Here is a 21330-nt window from a genome sequence, read left to right as displayed (position 1 = left end):
GGCCCTTTACAGAAAAAGTTTGCCTACCCCTGATCTAGGGGATTCAAAGTTTAGATATGGTGCATAGAAAATGTTAATCTTTTTTTTTTTTTTTTTTTTTTTTTTTTAAGAGAGATCATGAGCCTGGGAGCAGGGCAGGGGCAGGTAGGGATACAGTGGGGAGCCCAAAGCAGGGCTGGATCTCCTGACCCTGAGGTCAGGACCTGAGCCAAAATCAAGAGTCAGATGCTTCACCGACTGAGCCACCCAGGCACCCCGAAAATGTTAAATTTTTAATTGATATTTTCTAGTATAAAACAGATGCCATTTCAGAAAACAAAGTTATCTTCTTATTTGTTTATGGACTGCCCTTTAATTCCCTAAGTTGCTGAGCTTTGATGTCAGGGCCTCTCAGCTACCGTCACGCTTCAGACTTTATAACTAGAATTTTATATAAAAACTTCCTGAGTCAGTATCTCCACTCCAAATACATGTATCTGTTTTAACCACCCTCCTGCCGCTCATGTCACTACACAAATTCTTCCTCTCTTAGCTGTGATCATTACCGTCCAAATGCAGCTTCATTTAACAATGCAAGGGTCTGTCATGAGTTGGTATGTCCTATCTCCTCCATCAAAGTCTTTATTCAATGGCTAAGTTCACACCTCAGTTTTTTTTTTCCACATCCTTTTATGACATCTGAAAAATAGAATTATAATCGTGATCACACATTTCTTATGGGGGCTTTAACATGCATGTGGTATCAGTTGCTGATTGTATTCTCCAGATGTCCTGAAGTTATTGTTCACTGCATTATAGTATTTTTTTTTTAACAAGAAGTTCCTAGAATAAATACCGGACTCCGGACTGAAAATAGTTGAGTTTCTACTTATCAGTTCATCTGTTTTAGCCTTATGCACACTGTTAAGTACCTAATTTTATTTCCTTTTTTGCTTTGACTGCTAGAAAGTGTATGAGTTCATCTTACATCTGTTCTACTAGAAAACTTCTGTTCTGACATGGACTAATTTTATTTTGACATATTTTATATATATTTATAAACCACCATGTATCCTTGCTGGAAAAACTTATATTCTAAATAAACAACTTAAAGCATACATAAAAATAATGCATTTATTGAGTGCCAATAATGTGCTAGGCATTTTCTCTAGGTTGTGTATAATTTCTTTCTCTGATAATACCTATTATATATTAATGGACAAACTCACAAATAAGTTTTGTGGGACCTAAAGCTTATTTAGGGGACCCTTTTAATAAAAAGAATGTGAAAAATATGCTACTCTGTAAACATTACAAAAACTCTGAACCATGTTATCCCTTTGATAGAGACCCCCTAGGGCCTTGGAAGGAGCATTTGCAAATGAAGCACCCTAAGTTTTGTTAGCTCAAGGTCAATCTGACTCTGCATGTATGGATTGTTTATGCTGTGTGAGTCACTCTTTATACACTGTACCATGTAATGTTGGGATAAGCTTACAGGGAATTATAACTGTAATTATAATTGAAAGAGCAGGATGGTTAACTTTATGTGTCAGCCTGGGCTAAGGGATGCCCAGAAAGCTGGTAGAACATGATTTCTGGGTGTGTCTGTAGGATGTCTCTTTAAAAGATTAGTTTCTGAATTGGTAAACTGAGTAAAGAAGACCACCCTCACCAGTGCATGTTGGCATCATACAATCTGTTCAGGGTCTGAACAGAACACAAAGGCAAAGGAAGGGTGAATTCTCTCTCTTCTCTTGAGTTGGGACGTTCATCTTCTGCCCTTGGCCATCGGTCCTCCTGGTTCTCAAGCCTTAGGGTTTGGACTGGGGCTATTCCACCAGCTTTCCTGGGCCTCCAACTTGCAGACCGCAGACTGGGACTTCTCAGCCTCCATAATTCTGAGCCAGTCCCTCATGATAAACCTCTTTCTATATGCCTAAATATATTCTACTAATTCTGTTTCTCCAGAGATTCCTCACTAATACAGAGAGGTTCCATAAATTTTCAAAGTCAAAGAATTGATAGATGTGATTTTGAACACTGATCTGTTTGAATCTCAAGCCCACCTAGGAAAACTGCATTTTTTGAGGACCTTACGTACCAGGAAGACTGCTAAGCATGGGGATGCTGTGACAAACCAGATGGATGTGGTCCCTGATCCTATAAAGCTTCTTGTGCTATTATTTCTATGAGAGGAGCTGGTCATTCAACTACTGATTTCTTCCTTAACCTTCATCTTAAAAACGAACAGGTTAAGATACACTTTAAAGTCGTCTATTCAACTAAAAATCGGACATCTTAAGTTTCACTGGCATAGCTGGAATAACTGTAGTGCCCGTTTCCTTTTGTTAATAATTATCAGCACAGATTGGTATTTTATGGATCTTGCCTTGATCATTAAAAATATAGAGGTCATTGCTCATGAGATGAATCTATTTCACTTTCCAGATACACTGACTTTTCAGTCGTATTCAGAAACTGATGACGTGTGTGATCTTTCTTTTATGGTTAACTAAGTTTTACTATCTTGGTCTGAGTAAACTACAGAAAGTAACAAAAGATCTTTAGACTCAAACCTCCTGGTTTTCACTTCCTCTCCTCACTTGGGGAACTCTTAGCCCAAGCTCCTTATAAGGCAGTAGGACTAAGATGTATATAGAAATCTGGAAGGTTAAGAAACTCAGATTCCTGGATCTGAATCCCAGACCACTGGCTCAGATTTCTGGAGATGGAGCTAAATTTTACACAAAACTCTGAGGTGACCTGATGCATGTGGACCCAATTCCACAATCGGAAGAGCACAGCTTAAAGATAAAAATGAGTTAGTTCGGGCGCCTGGGTGGCTCAGTTGGTTGAGCGACTGCCTTCGGCTCAGGTCATGATCCTGGAGTCCCAGGATCGAGTCCCACATCGGGCTCCCTGCTCAGCAGGGAGTCTGCTTCTCCCTCTGACCCTCTTCCCTCTCATGCTCTCTATCTCTCATTCTCTCTCTCTCAAATAAATAAATAAAATCTTTAAAAAAAATGAGTTAGTTCACAATTATTCTGATATTTCGGAGTAGAAACCAAAAATCCGTTATTTATACTTAGAATTATTAACTGATTTGATCTTATAAAGAGGTTGTAGAAAGCTTCCATTCCTCGCCTTCTTTCTGTGCGTTTCCTCTCCCTTCTTTTGCCCATCACCATTCTGTCCCTGACACCTTTTCGCTATCACTCGTTGTATATTGGTGTTCCCCGGGATCCACCCTCGATTCTTCTCTCTCATTACTATCTTTGGACAATGCTGCCACTCCTGTGTGTGCTCGTAGACTACTGCTCATAGTCTGGATCCAAATTTTTGTTTTATACCCAGACCGTTTTTCTTCTGAAGTTGGACCCCTACCCCTAGTCAGTCCTCTGATTGTTTGAATGACTCCAAAGACCTCAACCCAACATTTCCAAAGTTGAAATCAGTGTTCACCTGCCGAAATCAAAAATTTATTCCTTCTTCTAAATGTTCCGTTTCAGTTTTAATTAACTGACCACAAAGCATCAGTTTGCCCAAACCAGATACTGGGAAGTTACTGTTTTCTTCATACCCTCTCATCCTTTATGTCAAATCCATTGGAAAAATGCTCTCAACTCTTGTTCTTAAAAAAAAGGAAAAGAAAACACTCATTTCTCCATAGCTTCTATGCCCAAGGCCTTATAATTTCATACTGATTCTATCGTTAATGGCTTTTTGTTTGGGCAGCTTTATTCTGGTACTATTTTCCTCAAAACCATTCTCCACACTGCTGCCAGGTTGAATTCCTAAAATGCAATTCTGATCACTTATTCCCTTGCTTAAAATTCCTTAACAGCTCTCCATGTCTGCCAGGATAAATCCAGCCCCCCCTGGCATGACACACTCTACCTGCTGTGTACCTGTCTGGTCTCATTTCTCACCATTCCGCCTTTGACACTCACACTGAATTCCTGGAAGGTTGTGTTCAGCATGCAGTAAATTTCAGAACTTGGCACATTTTGTCCCTGCTACTTTGTTTTGCCTTTATCCCTCTCTTTGACTGTCCCCTCAACTGTCCTGTATCTTTCCCTCTCACGGAATCTGATTTGTGCGCTGTGAGGAGTGTTTGAAGATTTGAAGGCTGGTCAAGGCAAAAGATGATCTAGAGGTGGCCAAAGCATGCCAAAGCTTTATTTTGCTAGGTATGCATGGAGGGGAAGTATGCCACAGCATGAGACACTTAGGTGCGGCGGCCACCACCTAGAAAAGGTCCTCCTTGGGCAAGACTGCCAAGGGAGAGGGGCTTATGCATCTAGGTGATGTTGCTCAGCAGCCTGGCAGAGAGTCTCTTTTTCAGACAGCTCTTAATGGGAGCATCTGCTTGGGGTTTTTGATAGCCCTGTGGTTTTATCTTATCTATGGCTGCCAGGCATAGGGTACAGTTTTGCAAGGTATACAAAGCAGGGAGACTCCAAGTGGCTAAAAATCTGCTTAATTGGATGATGTTTAACAACTGATGTGTAAAAATCTGAGTTTGCCACCAGTGGGCAAATAAATCTCAGAGCACTTAAAGAAATACAGAACCAAGGGCCAATAGGCAGGGGCCAACTTTGGTTCATTTATATGCTGGGTGTCTCTAGGATGGCAACACCTTTATCACACTGCACTATTATTAGATTTTACTTGTTTGTGTCTCTGATAATATGAACTCCTTGAGAATAGAGGTGAGTTCTTACTATTTCTTTTTTTTTTTCAAGACTTAATTTATTTATTTAAGAGAGTGAGAGAGAGTAAGACAGAGGTACAAAGGGGGAGGCAGAGAGAGAGTATCAAGCAGACTTGTCCCTGATCACAGAGCCTGATTCAGGGCTTGATCTCACAACCCTGAGATCATAACCTGAGCTGAAACCAAGAGTTAGACGCTTAACCCACTTAGTCACCCAGGCACCCAGCTTTTACTATTTCTAATATGGACTTTGTTTGATACAAAGTGGGACACTGATACATGTCTGTTTCATGAATAATTTCGTGTATCACTGAATTCACCCAGAGGTGATCATCCACCTGGGTGCCTCAAGAAAGTTTCATCTATGTGGAGACACATGATTTAAGATAGTTTAAGATTTGTATTCCTGAAAGATTTAGTGATTTAATTTAATAACTGAAGTCTTTAAAATTGAAGTAAAAGCAATTCTTTCCTAAAATACAACTTGCTTATAGAAATATCATGTTAAACTCAGAATATATACCAACAGACCAAGGATTTTTATTCAGATTTCAATCCCACTACATTCTGGTAGAGAATGTTTAGTAATTTGTAGCTACTTGCCCCAATGACTACAATGTCAGAGAATATGTGGCCTGAGGCCGGAGTGATTCCATGAGCAGTAAACTGACCTAGTGATTCATTTGGGATATGATGCTGCAGAGCTCACGAGTTCCTTATGGTAGGAGGGCCTAATAAATTTCTGAGGCCAGGGAGATGGAAAGAAATTTTAAGGCTAGAAGAGAAATCCATTATCTCTGTCAAACAGGGCGTGCAGACAGTTTACAAACAAGGAGCTGGGCCATAAGTAGAAAAAATTTTAATTAAAAAATGTAACTTGGGGCACCTGGGTGGCTCAGTAGTTGGGCGTCTGCCTTCAGCTCAGGGCATGATCTCAGGGTCCTGGGATCCAGCCCACGTCTGGCTCCTTGCTCAGCAGGGAGCCTGCTTCTCCCTCTCCCTTTGCCCTCCCCCTGCCACTTGTGCTCTCTCTGTCTCTGTCTTAAATAAATAAATAAAATCTTTAAACAACAACAACAACAACAACAACAACAAAAGCCATAACCGGTTAAAATAGTAATAGAAATTATTGGCTCAACTCAGAGACCAGCAACTGAAAAGAGCAGAAGTAGTGTGATTTCATGAGTGATTTAAGATTCCAGCTCATATATTTTATTCATTTAGCTCTTACTCTGGCATCATCCTTAACCCCATGTGTTATAAAATAGTTTTAGCAGTTCCAGTCTTCAAAGTCACATCATTCATGAGGAGAGTAAGCTTCTGGGTCCCCAAATTCCCAGAAAAAGGTTCAAAATTCACTTCTTGTACCACTTTAGGTCATAAGACCAACCCTAAACTTACTCTTCTGTCAAGGGCAATGGAACGTTCTACTTGGCCTCATGTAGGTCATGGGCTCCACGTCAGGATTCTCCCCTACATTATGAAAAACCCTATAAAAATCTGGGGCTGTGGAGATGGTTCCAGGGAACCAATGGAGGAAAGTAACCAGTGTTCCCTACAGAAGGTGTGACAGGGAGTGGTCCTTGCAGCAATTCAAGCAAACTCACCCAAATTTTGTATAGAAAATATTGCAGTAAGCCTCCAGTTGGTTTGTTTAGTTCTTATCAGCATTTTATTTTAAATTAGTTCTTTAAAGATTTATTTATTTTTAGAGAGAGAGCGAGAGAGAGAGAGAGAGAGTGCTAGTGGCGGGTAGGGGCAGAGGGAGAAGGAGAGAGTCCACAAGCAGCCTCCCCGCTGAGCTGGAGCCCAACACTGGGCTCAATCCCAGGACCCTGAGATCATGCATAACCTGAGCTGAAATGAGAGTCAGGCTCAACCAACTGAGCCACCCAGGCGCCCCTTATCAGCACTTTAAGGAACTGCTTCCCAAACCAATTTATATATTGTGTCTTTTATCTTGTTCATCATATGATTTTATTTCTTTTTTTTAAAGATTTTTAATTTATTTATTTGAGAGAGAGAGAGAGAGAACACATAAACATGGGGTAGGAGCAGAGGGAGAGGGAGAAGCAGGCTCCCCAGTGACCAAGGAGTCCGATTTTTGTGCCTGAAAGAGGTAAGATTATGAAATAAAAATTCTCCCTACGTAAAAAATTCAGAAAGAGCATAAAAGAAAGAATTTTCCCTAATAATTCTAACATGAGCCATACAAACTAGTTAGGACCTGAATATATAGTTGTACTTACTAATGAAAAAGTGTCACATTTTATTTTTTATTTTTTTCTTTTCTTTTTTTTTAAGGTTTTTATTTATTTATTTGACAGTGAAAGACACAGCGAGAGAGGGAACACAAGCAGGGGGAGCGGGAGAGGGAGAAGCAGGCTTCCCGCTGAGCAGGGAGCCCGATGCGGGGCTCCATCCCAGGACCCTGGGATCATGATCTGAGCCGAAGGCAGACCCTTAACGACTGAGCCACCCAGGTGCCCCAAAAAATGCCACATTTTAAATCCCTTTTACCTCATGACTTGTATGCTTAGAATTTAGTTTTGATAATGTCATAATACTTTATTCATATTCATCAGCAATGGAAGAAACGTAACAAATTTTATTTGTATAACAGATGACACAGATTACAGTTTTTATCTTAGTTGGTCCTCTGACCATTGGCAGCACAGATATTACTCTCCTTTTATTCCATACGAAGAGATTCAGGGTCAGAGATGGTCAAAGACAAGCCTGAAATGACAATAGGCAGGAATCTAGAAGTTGTGATTCCAGGGTCACCCACAAAGCTGCTGCTTTTCCTTCTGGATGAAGTCCTGTGCATCAGAAGCAGTCTGGGATGCCCCGAGTTCCCAGGTGCCTGCTGTGTGGATACCTCCAGTATGGTTTTATGTTTTATTCCAATTTGTCTGTCTCACACTCCTCTGTCTGTTGTCTCATATTCTTAGACAACATCTCCCAGCCATCTGGAGGACGTCTTCCAGGGGCCACAGCGACCCCCTTTGCCACACACACTTTTTATCCTTCCGCTCCACACTTTACCGCATGAGTCATCCCTTCATATTTGCCCTTGACCAAAGATAAGGAAGGTCTACCTGATCTGTATTTTTGCATTCAATAAAGCAGCAAATTGTATTTTTATTTCTGTATTTTTTGTATTTTATCACACATAAAAAAGAGCCTTTATTCCACTATAAGAATTGTCAGACAAAATCCAGGCTGCCCAGGTCAATTTGAATTTTAGATAAAACAGCAAATTTATGTTCTGGTATAACTATATCCCAAGAGTTTATTTGAAATTCGAATAGAACTGTGTATCGTATATTTTTGTTTGCTTTAATTTAGCAACTCTGTTAAAGAAATTGACTGTTTTCCAAGTCACCTCAGATCTCATTTAATAGTTTTAGTGTAGGAGGATTGTACAGATAGGATTGGAATATGTGAGGAATACACACATGAGTTTTCATAGGTAGCATTTTACATGTCAAAAAAAAAAAAATCTTGGGGCACCTGGGTGGCTCAGTCGTTAAGCGTCTGCCTTCGGCTCAGTGTATGATCCCAGGGTCCTGGGATCGAGCCCCACGTCTGGCTCCCTGCTCAGCAAGAAGTCTGCTTCTCCCTCTCCCACTCCCCCTGCTTGTGTTCTCTCTCTCGCTGTCTCACTCTGTCAAATAAATAAATAAAATCTTTAAAAAAAAAATCTTTGCTTCCAATCCAGGAACTGATTGAGAATTCACTAAGATCACACATTGAGGCAGAATGCTGTATGACAGACAGGACATTAGCCAGCTCCCCATTAGTAAACTAGGGAGTGAGTATGCTGTGGAGTTGAAAATGTCTGCAAGAAAATAAAATTACGTTTCTGTGCCTCCAGAGATTTCAAATTATAAAATTTATGTTATGCTCCATGGCTGCTCTCCTCCTGTTTCCACATTAATTTTTTAAATTATTGGGTATGCTTCATATCAACTTCCGACCTCAATAAAGAAAATGTAAACATTATTGGTTGCATTTCAGGCTATCCTGCATTGCTTCAGTACATTTGTGTGGCACTTCTCACATGTGTGACCCCGGGCAGACATCATGGTGGATGCAAGGCTGGGGTTTGCCGTGGAAGGTTTATAATTTAGATGGGACTCATAACCAAAAAAGTACAGAGTCTTTGTTAAGTAAGGTGTCAATAAAATACCTGATTGGCATACGCTGTCTTTTCACTTTTCCTGTATTTTCACTTTTTTGCACCTTCAGTGTTGTGTGTATGAGCTCCCATTTTTGTCTTCCTTCACTATAATTTTCATTCTACTTCTTAAAAAGTTTCTTCACTTGAGATGTCACCTCCTTCTCAGTCCTGTTCTGCACACCATTTACTGCATGTCCCCCCAGCAGTATCTATTCTCCTTTGTGCAGCTTCCAATGTGGTTTTTATTTCTGTGAGGATTATTCTCTTTCACTAATTCAATCATATTTCACTTAGTAAGACAGACTGGCTTGCTTACTTACTGAGTAAGATATTCTTACTCAGCATATCTATTGTTGTTAGGCTGAATAGACATTTTTAGCCATTAAAAATCTGGAGTACTTGTATCAATAATATATAAGTAATCTTATCACCAAGAAAGATCACTGACTAGTGTTTTCCTGAGGATGTTTGTAGATATGAGTTAACCAGTTGCTGTTCCAAAATGTGGGAATGTGGTCATTTTAATTACTTATTAATATTGTTATTAATCATTAATACCCAAAAGGAATCATTAAGAAAACAATGAGCCACTTTTTACTTGACAGTTATAGAATTAATTGCCATTAAATCCCACACTTGGGAGGCAGCTTGAGAAATTTGAGTCCACAAATGACAAACGCCAGAAAGTCTACCCATCGTTACATTATTAGTTCTGTTAGGGGCTAACTCCTTAGCACTCTGTATTAGTCAGGGTTCTCCAAAACAACAGAACCAATAGGATGTGTGTTTACATTTATACATTCAAATATTTAAAAATATGAATTATATAACAAATACAGATTTATTATAAGGAATTGACTCATGATTATAGAGGCTGGCAAGTCTCAAGATGTGCGGGGTCAGGTGGCGAGCTGGAGACCCAGGGAATCGGTGCTTCGGTTCACAGGACATCAGACAGGAAGAATTCTCTCCTTTGTTCTCTTCAGTCCTTCCACTGGTTAGATGAGGCCAACCCACATTAGGAGCAGGCAATCCGCTATACTCAGGCAATCTATTAAATATTAAACTCATCCCAAAATACCCTGGCAGACACACTAAAGATTATATTTCAGCAAATATCTGGGCACCCTGTGGTCCAGTCAGGTTGACACATAACATTAACCATCACAAGTGCCAAAGTCATTCAGAAATACAATAAAAAACGGTCACTGGAAATCTTTTAAGAGTTATCTTGTGGGGGACTCATTTTCTATGTGACTGGAGAGCACTAGTGTATTATAAACATTCAACTTAATTTTGTGGGATTATACTTTATACACTAAGAGCTAAAATCTAAGCGGACAGTGGGAGGCCTTGCCAAATTAATCAACTAAAATACCAAGAGAATTGGCCACTTGTTTTTCTTATTTTTGGTTGGAGCAGGCTATAAATTAGATGTCAGGGTGATATTATTCAGTCATTTTAATGGTAGGAACTGAACTGTGTATGACCAGTACAATCTCATTGTAGATATAATAAAGTTATACAAATAATACAAGGCATCTTTGTATTAATCATGGTTTTTTTTTTTTTCTGTATTTTAAGATTCTTTGACATCTGGGGCCTTGCCTACCTGGGAGACTCTGGCTCTCCCAGGGTTAGCTAATTCCTAGCACCAGCACACCACTCTCCTGCAGTGTACCTTTCCCATGCAAACCAAGCCATCCAAAGCCCATCCACCACCTTCACTGGATTCTCCCAGGGCTCTTGCCTTCCATAGCCTGTCTGGTATCGCAGGCCTCGGTACCAGACAGCTTGGGATAGTTCCTGTACCCTAGAGCCCACTGCAATTGTTCAACCTGGAGCCAATCCTCCAGCTGCCGTCACTTACTTGCCAGTCCCTTCCTCCCAAGAAAGCCTCTTGCCATGTTTTCTTCCTGTTCCCCTCTGCCTCCTGACCTGGTCTGGTGCTTCCCTGTGTGGCCACCCAAGGCATGGCCTCTCCTCTTGGCAACTGTAACAAACTACTTTTCAAGGGCAGTTGTCTCCTAATCACACCTGAATGATAACAAAATCTACACTTAAAAATAGTCTTTTTTTTTTTTTAGTATTTTTTTTTTTTTTTGGGGGAAAGAAAGAGGAGGGGAAGGAGAAGCCGACTCCCCGCTGAGCAGGGGACCCCCCCCCCCCCCCCCCCCGAGGCGGGACTGGATCCCAGGACCTCGAGATCATGACCTGAGCCGAAATCAGAAGCTGGTTGCTTAACTGACTGAGCCACCAAGGTGCCCCTAAAAATAGTCTTATATAGTAAATTGTATATATACAAAAAGTGTGTTTGTATGGGTGTGTATTTGTAGTTACACTTTTACATAAACGTCTCCAGTATTGGAATCATGTGATATTCTTGGGCTGCAGAATTCCCTGATATATTAAAATACAGATCTGTAATTCTCCCAACAAATGCATTCCATTATATGAAATAACACATGAAGAATATTTTTAAAAATTGATCCGGGAATCTTTAGGTAACATGAGTCATCACAGAACTTATAGAGGGTCCTCCATAAAAAAGACTTTTCAAAATACAAGTACAAAATTAAGTACAGAAGAAATAAATACTTATTTAAAATAAAAGCCACAGCAAAGTGCAGATTTTGAAAAACTGCCAAAATCTACACACAACTCCCCAATCCAGAAAATAACAGTAAGTTCATTAATTGCCTGACTCATCTCTACACACGTTTTTTTATGTTTCTGGAGTGTATGTGTTTCATTGACCTCCTCATGCAACCATGATGGTACAGGGATGAAAATGATCCCTCAGGGGGCACCTGGGTGGCTCAGATGGTTAAGCCACTGCCTTCAGCTCAGGTCATGATCCTGGAGTCCCGGGATCGAGTCCTGCATCAGGGAGTCTGCTTCTCCCTCTGACTCTCTTCCCTCTCATGCTCTCTCTCTCTCAAACAAATTAAATCTTAAAAAAAATAAAATGATCACTCAGTCTTTGGAGTAGTTTATCAGTTATTTTTTCATTTGTGGGAGTTTAGAAAAGTTTCACCTTTATGACTCAATATTAAGTGTTATAGTCAAATTTGAGAAAATGTGTATCAAGTTTCTTTCATATATAAATAGTATGAGGTTTCAGGGCATTACAAGGTTTTGTGCAGAGAACAGTTTTAAATACTTTTTCAATTATCTACATTCATTAGCCAGTTTGCTATCAATATCCTCATTGTAGAGATATATTATGAACTTTATGTTATTTTCATCAGTCAGTATTGAAAATTAACCTTTTCTATTGTGTTCGTATGATTCATTCTTCTCCTTTATGGAACAAGTCCAAAGCTTATTCGGTACTTGTGTTCACAGTTTATCTCTTCTTTTTCATGCATTGCTGCTTTTGGCACAACCCGAAAAAGAAAATTTTGTTATAACTTGCTTCTTGATATCAAATCATTTGTTTTAATTTCATCACTCATTTTTATGACCTTTATTTCATCTTTCATTTTTTCATCAGAATTTTGTCTTTGTTCTGTTAAGACATGAATTTAAGGATAACAAAAGAAAGCACTGTAAACCTCTTGAATTTTCTTATATTTTAAACAATTGAAATGTCCCAAATGTCCTTCTAAATTGCAGTTAAAATGGCATATTCCTGATTTCCCTTTAGCTGGATTTCAGAAATGCTTGTGGTCACTTCAAAGCCTCTTGATATCAGGAAAGTGGAGCAGGAAGTCCAAGTGAAAAGAGACAGTAGCGTTAGCCAATTGCAGCAAACATATCTTAACATTTGCCAATTTTATAAAAACATGAGCTCGTGAATGCCCTGCTAAGGTTCTTCCCAGGGACTTGGAAAGGGCCTTCGCAAGTTTGGGGACCTAAAGGCTAGACTTCCTTAGCCTCGTAGGACATCTGCTCAGAGTGAGACATAATATTTAAAGAAAAAAATCCACATGCATTATTTACTTAATATCTTAAACTGTTTCAGAGGAAAAAGAGGTCACCAACACCATTCCCACTTCAGTCCGGATTTAAAAGAATTTGCTAACCCCCACTGCACTCCAATTACAAAAATTAACTCAAAATGGATCAACAGCCTAAATATATGAGAGCTGAAACAATACAAATCTTTGAAAAAAACAGTGATAAATCTTCATGACCTTGGATTTTGGAAGTGGATTCTTAGACATAATGGCAAAATCATGGGAAACCAAAGAAAAGACCGATGAATGGGACGTCATCAAATTAGAAACTTTTGTGCGTAAACATACATTATCAAGAAGGTGAAGAGTCAACCTACAGAATGTGAGAGAATATTTGCAAATCATATCTGATAAGAATGTAATCCCAAATAAATAAACGTGCCTGAAACAAAACAACACAAGACAAACAACCCAAATAAAAAGTGCGTGAAGGATTTAATAGATATTTCTCCAAAGGATATATACAAGTGGCCAATAAGCTCATGGAAAGATGCTCAACATTATTAGTCATTAGGGAAATGAAAATCAGCATCATGACATACCAATTTTTAATGGCTATACCTAAAATATATCTATAATTTTTTAAAAAGTTTTATTTATTTATTTTAGAGAGAGAGAGAGCATGTGAGGGGCAGAGGGAGAGAAACTCAAGCAGACTCCCTGCTGAGACTCAGCAGGGAGTACAGAGCCTGACACAGGGCTTGATCTCACCACCCTGAGATCATGACCTGAGCCGAAATCAATTGTTGGTCCCTTAACCAACTGAGCCACCCAGACGCACCTGTATGTAATTTTTTAAAAGAACATAACCAATGTTGGCAACAATGTGAAAAAAAAAATGGAAACTTCATGCATGGCTGGTGAAAATGTAAAATGGTGCAGTTGCTGTGGACAACAGTTTGGTGGTTCCTCAGACTACTAAACAGAATTACCATAAGATCCAACAATTCCATCCCTAAGTATATATTACAGAAGAATCAAAAACTGGGATTCAAATAGAGAATTGTATAACAATCTTCGATGCAACATTACTCACAATAGCTAAAAGGTAGAAACAAACCAAGTACCCGTCAACAATTGAATGGATAAACAAAATGTGATACATACATACAATAGAATATCATTTGACTATAGAAAGAATGAAGTTTGGGTACATGCTCCTACATGGATGGACCTTGAAAATATCATGCCAGGTTAAAAAAAAAAAGCCAGACACAAAAGGACATATTTTATATGACTCCACGTATATGAAATATCTATAATAGACAAATTCATAATGAAAGAAAGTAGAATCAAAGTTTCCAAGGGCTGGGAGGAGGGGGGGAAGGGGGAGTTATTGATTAATGGTTACAGGGTTTCTACTGGGGGGGATGAAAAGTTTTGAAAATAGTGATGACGATTGCACAACATTGTAAATGTACATACTCCTCAATTATACACTTCAAAATGGTTAAAATCACAAATTTCATGTTATATATATATTACCACACCAAAAGAAAATTTAGAAAAGAACTTTGCTCAGGGCTCCTGGGTGGCTCAGTCAGTTAAGCGACCAACTCTTGCTTTCGGCTCAGGTTATGATTTTGGGGTTGTGAGATCGAGCCCCATGTCGGGCTCTATGCTCAGCAGAGAGTCTGCTCAAGATTCTCTCTCTCCTTCTACCCCTCCTCTCTCTCTCTATCAAAAAAAAAAAAAAAGAAGAACTTTGTTTCTTGGCAATTTATGAGCAGGTAAGCAGTTCTTATAAAAATGTACTGAAATACCTCACTTTGTTTTTACCTTAAATGAGAACCAAAGAAGGCCTCGATGTGACCCATGGACTTGCAAAATTTCTCAGGATGGTGTCAGTCAAATGACATATGTGGTCCTCAGCCATCAGTTAGTCTCTCTTCCACATTCAGCTACATGCATGTAACACCATATTCTTTTTGCTGCAATAATTGTAATGGTTTTAAAGACACACATTAGGTGCAAAGTTTCCAATGTGCTTGATATTCTTTTTCTCTTACCAAATTGTGGGATTTATAGAGAGTTATTTGGGTGAGTCTCTGTCTCAGAATCCACATCTGATGCTCTAATTGACAATTCACTATAGTTTCTTTATGGAAAAAAGAAATGAACAAATCAGGAAATATACTTTCTTATTTTCCTCCCAGATTGATATATATTTTCAGAGTTGTACTTTATAAACTTGTATCTATTTTATAGACTTGTAAATTACAAAATAATGCAACCGAACATAATTCATGTACACATACCCCCCCAAACAACCACCCCTTACTTTGACTATCAAAGACCTACATGTGGTAAAAATATATTGTTACTGTATATATTTTAAAAATGAAATATTTCCTTTTTTATCTATTTATTATTTGATAAGAATCTGTACGTGTGCACCCTCAACAGGAAACTTTTTCCTCAGATCTCCAAGATGGGTTAGGTGAATCACCATGACCGCCTACACATGTTTGAACTCTTCTATTTATGGGGTTTGTGTTTTTTTTTTTTCCTTTAAAATACATGGCACTTGAGGTCAGGGTGATGTGTTTGACATTCATCCTTGTACACTCAGCTCAAACCTAGGATTAAATAAAAAACACAAATGAAGTACCTAGGCTTGAATCCAGACATCTCAGACTCACTGAAAGTATTTACAATTATTGAAGACCCTTTTTTTCTCTATACTTGTTTTCTAACTTACAAATTTCATGAAATGATGCACATTGAGAAGGATTTATACTAAGTTTGTTGCTTACAGTGCAAGGTGGCCAATATTATCTGGCTAGTATTCCCTTTATTTGTTTTATAAAATTTTTGTTTTTTAAAATTAAGAACTTTGTTATTTAAAATTAAGAACTGTTGCAACCCTCAATTTTTTAAAGGGTCATTGGGTCACCATTTGAATTCCCATTTGTTGCAGAGTTACTTACCTTGTGGGACTGTCTTATTACTTTGATATATATTTGCTCTATTAAGTTAGGTTATTAGGGTGGGGGAGGGTTACCAGAATCCTCTTGTTGCCAATTTGTAGAGAAAGCTAGTACACATCTTGGGAGTTGGGTTGGGGCTCCCAAGACCACCCTCACATTCGGCAATTTGCTAGGACTCACAGAATGCGTTGTACGGTCATACTCATGACTAAGATTTATTACAGTGAAAGGATTCAAAGCAAAATCAGCAAAGGGAAAGAAAGGCGCATGGGGCAAATTCCAGAGGAAACCAGGTGCAAACATCCAAGAGTCTTCTCCCAATGGAGTCATGAATTACACCCTCGAACATTGAACTGTGACAACAAATGGGAAGTGTTGCCTCCTGAGGAGGCTCATTAGAGACTCAGTGCCCCGAGTTTTACTGGGGGCTGGTCCTCTGAGTACCCACTGCTGAGCATGTACCAAAACTCCCAGGAGGAAAGCAGCATACAGCACAAACCATATTGTTTACACTGACATTTCACTAACACAGGCAGGAACATGAGCACAGTAAGACGTTCTTATCAGTTAGGGAATGCCAGAAACCCCTCTGGAATCCAGGTTCCCTGTCACCAGCCAAGGGCTCACTTTGCTTGTAAGCAGGCCTTGCTCAGCAGAGCAGTCTCGGGCCTGCTAGTGAACACTCCACTTCACAGGTATGCTGTGGATCACGCTGTTCCCAGAGCCCACAAGGTAGATCAAGAATATAGATCTCAACAGCGCAGGCGAAAAACACTTTGCAGTTTGGCTTCTCGGGTATATTCTGATAAAATTCCTCTCGTTGTCTATTTTCTGTGGACTGTCGATTGCTTTGGTGGTAGAACTGAGCAAGTAGGCAATGCAAACTTTTTACAAAAGGGCACTTTTTTTTGATTATATAATTAAAAATTGTTTGAGGTAGATTTCAGGTATCATCTCTCATTCGGCTTTATTCGTGGCAATTAGCACATTTTACATATTATATTTTTTACTTGCGTATTCATCTGGTGTTTTTTTAAAGTGCCATATTCACAAGTTACTAGACCAGTGTCTGACCCATAGTAGAAAATAAATATATTTTGATTGCTAAATGAATGACACCAGCCATCACCATGAAGGCTGATAGACCTCTGTGATGAGTACTTTCTGTCTTTGTATTATTTTAACAGTATTTAATGCATTTAATATGAGTATTTAACATATCTCCTTCAAATTGGTACTGAAGTGGTTTTTGAACACACGCTTTTGTTTTGTTTTATCTTTCCTCTTTTTTCAGCCCTGGTACCTTCCAAGGCATATCAAGAACAGTGATGACAACTAATTTATTGTACTCAAACTCCTTAAGAGTAGGCATCTTGTAGTCTGCTATGAATCACTAGGGATGGAGATATCTATCTATCTATCTATCTATCTATCTATCTATCTATCTATCTACATGTGTGTTTGTGTGTATGTATATCTGGTGTACTTATATACATATATATACATGCATACTTATAAAATTCATGGATACACTTTTTTCAAAAATTCTCAATGACCTTTTATATGAAAACTTGAAAACCAAGTCCATCAATGTCAAGTGGTATCTTCTCACGTATTATTCTATTCCCAGTTTCTAACAAATTGTCAAGAATATGGAGGAAACTCAATGACAATTTACTAAAAGATGAATTTACAGCCGTTATCTAAGATAACACCGTGGTCAAAGAGAAAATTCTGACTTCCCCTTAGGCCAGGCTGATATATTTTTCCTAGCTCTAGTCTCAAAAGAGAAGTGGTATTAACACCATCTAGTAGATCCCAGGCATAATTGAACTAAGTTTCAGTGAATGAAATCACTGTCTTCAGTATCACAGAGCCACATAATAATTAATAATAATAAATAATAATTATAATAGTAATAATAATAGCAAACACATAGCTCTCACTATGTATCACTGTTACAGACCTTTTACAAATGTTAACTCCATTCATTCTTACAAAAGTAAGGTAAGTGTGATTTTTTAGGTAGGAGTGAGGTAGGGCTGCTTTTTATCTCCATTTTGCAGATGAGCAAACTGAGGAACAGTGTGTGAATAACTTACTTGCTCAAGGTCACACGCTGTGTTTTTGAGTCTGCCTTTAGAATCCACACTGCTTACTGCATGGCTGTGCTTTCTTCAATCTACATGTCAGGATTGCTAAAATGATTCTATGTTGCCCTTGAGTTTGGTCAGGCCAAGGTGCACCCATCCCAAGTTTGAGGTTTAAAGAAGGTAGCAAGCTTCCTTTAGACCTATGATGTGTTCTCCCATTGCCCTTTTATCAGACTCTCCACTAGGTTCTTGGGGAAAAAAAAAAGAAAAAATCAGTTTGGTAGCCTTTTTGTTGCTCTACATAGTAACCAATGCATTGTACTTTCAAATTTCAGAATAGTTAGAAATTTACATAGAGATATGAAAGGAAAATAAAATAGATTTTATCCTTATTTTTGCAATTTAAAAGTATATCTAACTTTGATACAGATTTATTGCAGGTTTCTTTCATATTTCTGCATTCTATAAAAACAGTATTTTCATCTGTGACAACTTAATAAAACACTTTATAATTGAAGTAACCATTACCTTTCCAACCTCCCAATTTTTAGCAGGTTTACCTTGAGTGACAGAATAACCAACATTACTTATAAAATGAGGAATTCTTACAAAAATGTAGTAGGTTTCTGGGTTTGTACAATTGTAATAGTTGTGACTATTACAAAATAAGATAATATCTATACTTCTCTCCCTTTCAAAATAATATTTTGGAGTGAATTGTAAGAGAGAAATTTTCTATATGATGAAGGCTCAGAACAGTAGAGACAATTATCATCCCAAATGATGTACAATCATCTTGTCATACTTGCAGTTTGGCTGGCCCTATTTATAGCTGACAGAGAACAAAACTCTGCCTAATATTTTCTTATGATATAAAACCATCATTTCAAAATATAAAAGAAGTGGCAAGCTTTATTTATCTGTGTGGCTTATTGATGTGTCTTCTCTCTTATCGGTAGACCTGGGGGCAGCTCAGGCCACCTGTGAGTGAGTCCATCCTCTGGGGCTATTGTACGACCACGAAGGGAACTGAACAGAATAGGGTCTTCCAGTTTCTCAACCATCCATCCAGGGAGAAGACTCCATCATTGTCTATAAAAGGATCCTTTGAATTAGGGCAGGCCAGTTTCAACTTGGGTGCATTTCAACTCCATTGGAAAGTACTGTCAACCTGGGAAACTCTTCTTCACCTGTGTATGTTGTTTTCTTGATCTGGCTGAGTAATGCACACAGGTGGAAAACCAGGTAACTCTTGACGATTTGTGAGTTCTGTCAATAGCTGTGGTCATAGGAGAAACAAAGATTCCTGATTCAAGCGAAAGGCCTAGCCTGCCGAATTATACTGCGTCTTCTTGTTGGGAGCCATGATAAATAACTGCACTGTAAATCTTGATGCTAACAGTGCTGGGTCATGTTGGCTGATAGTTGTGCCCACAGCTCTGGGATATTCAGCACACTGGTCTATGCTGGAGTATCAACTGGTGTTCATAGTTTATTCATGGTGTCAAATTATAATTTGCCATTTCTTTGGAAAACACAGAGAAATGGGCAAAAATGGAATGCATTTTGATTGTGGTACTATAACTTAGACTGTTTTGGAACCAATAACCCATACCTGTGCATTCCTTCTTTTATTTAGATTATGCCCCTATTTTACTACCTGACTGTTAATGTTTGTTAGACACAAGAAGATGATGCTAAATGCAGCATAGGGTAAAGTATAGGCTTTACACGTAGCCAGACCTGCTTATTCATGTTCATTTAATCATTAAACAAACATCTGTGGCCATCCTACTCTGTGCAAACATTATTTTATGCATAGGATAGAGCAGAGGAAAAAAGCTTGCTGTATGCATAGTTTTGGGATAATCATTTAACTTTTATGAACTTTTATTCTGTCATAAATATGGGATTATAATACTTAACATCTAATCATTATGGGAATAATATAATTAACAAATTTATTGGTCCCAGTATATAGTAGGTAACAAAAATTTAGATAAATGGTATTATTTAAATAATACTAGCCACTTATTCTTCTTATTACTATTTGTAGTGTACTAGTAATGATACCAGTACTGAGAGGAAATTCTTTTTTAAGATTTTATTTACTTATTTGACAGAGAGATAGAGCACAAGCGGGGAGAGCGGCAGGCAGAGGAGAGGGAGGAGCAGGCTCCCCGCGGAGCAGGGAGCCCAACGTGGGGCTCGGTCCCAGGACCCCGGGACCATGACCTGAGCTGAAGGCAGACGCTTAGCCGACTGAGCCACCCAGGCGCCCCAATGAGAGGAAAATTTAAAAATGTAAATTATCTACATAAAAGTGGTATGAATAATTTGTATCTATTTGCTTGTCTTATTAGATAAAGCAGGCACAAGTTCAGAAAAACTCATTTAGGATTATGTTGTGTCACTTTAGGAGGAGGACTTTTACATATCAAACAAAAGGAAAAGTATTGTAATTTGATTTTTCTTCCTTGGTTTCCACCCAACATAAAGCATAGTGATGTTATAGTAAGTAGATTAAGATGGACCACATCTTTTCATGAACATCTGCATCGGTCCTGTGTTGCTTGTTGACACTCAGTTATAGTAGTTTTATAAGAGACCAGGTGATTCCAAGAACTTGCAAAAGCCCTCCTTGTACTGATTTCAACATTTGGGTTGAAACACGTTGATATTCAGTCAAAATTCTTTTTGGGATATTGCCAGAGACTGAGTTCCTGACATCTAGATTAGATCACGGACTCAGAGACACTGGACAATCTGTACCCTTACAAATGCTTCAGGAGTTGCATCCAGAGTTATGAAATTACAGAACTTCACAATCCTAGGGCTACATTTTACTTATTCTCATCCAACCCACTGCTCTGAAGTTGGGAAACCAGAGAATAATTGGATGTAGCAAATTACTTCCCTATGATTTGAAGTGAAAGCTTATCTCTTGCATAGGGAAGTTCTGTGGTCATAGGAGAAAACGAATCTAAACTAGACTCTTGTCAAGGCCGGAAGGAAAACAGTGGGAGTTGGGTGGAAATATGGTGGCAAGTGTGGGTGAGGAGAAAGGGTAGGTGGGCCAGTGCGGGGAGAGGGCTGCCATGGACCAGAAGGGACATGACCTGGCTGACCCTCCGAGCTGAGGGGTGAGCTGGGTTCATTGAAAGGGCAACTCTAAAGGACCACAAGTTAAAATTTTTTCTATCAGATGGAGTTCCTCAATATTGTCCACCGGGTTGACCTAAAATTTGATGGTGACCCTGAGAACTGCCCCCTGCAGCTTTTGTGCCCTCAGGAGTTTTGCAGAACTAGCTCCTCAGCTTCTGGCTGCTTCTTGGGGAGATCTCCACTTCCTTCTGGGTTGCAGGGATCCTCTCTGGAAGTCTGATTTCATACTGTTTCTTTTCCCAGTTGCATTTCAGTGACAATCTACTTAGAACTGAATTATCATCTCAACTCTGCGACT

The sequence above is a fragment of the Callorhinus ursinus genome, unplaced genomic scaffold (genome assembly GCF_003265705.2).
Source record: "Callorhinus ursinus isolate GAN/ISIS: 27379988/994484 unplaced genomic scaffold, GSC_fseal_2.0 scaffold32, whole genome shotgun sequence".
Classification (NCBI taxonomy): Eukaryota; Metazoa; Chordata; class Mammalia; order Carnivora; family Otariidae; genus Callorhinus; species Callorhinus ursinus.
Note: the sequence above shows the minus strand (reverse complement) of the source record.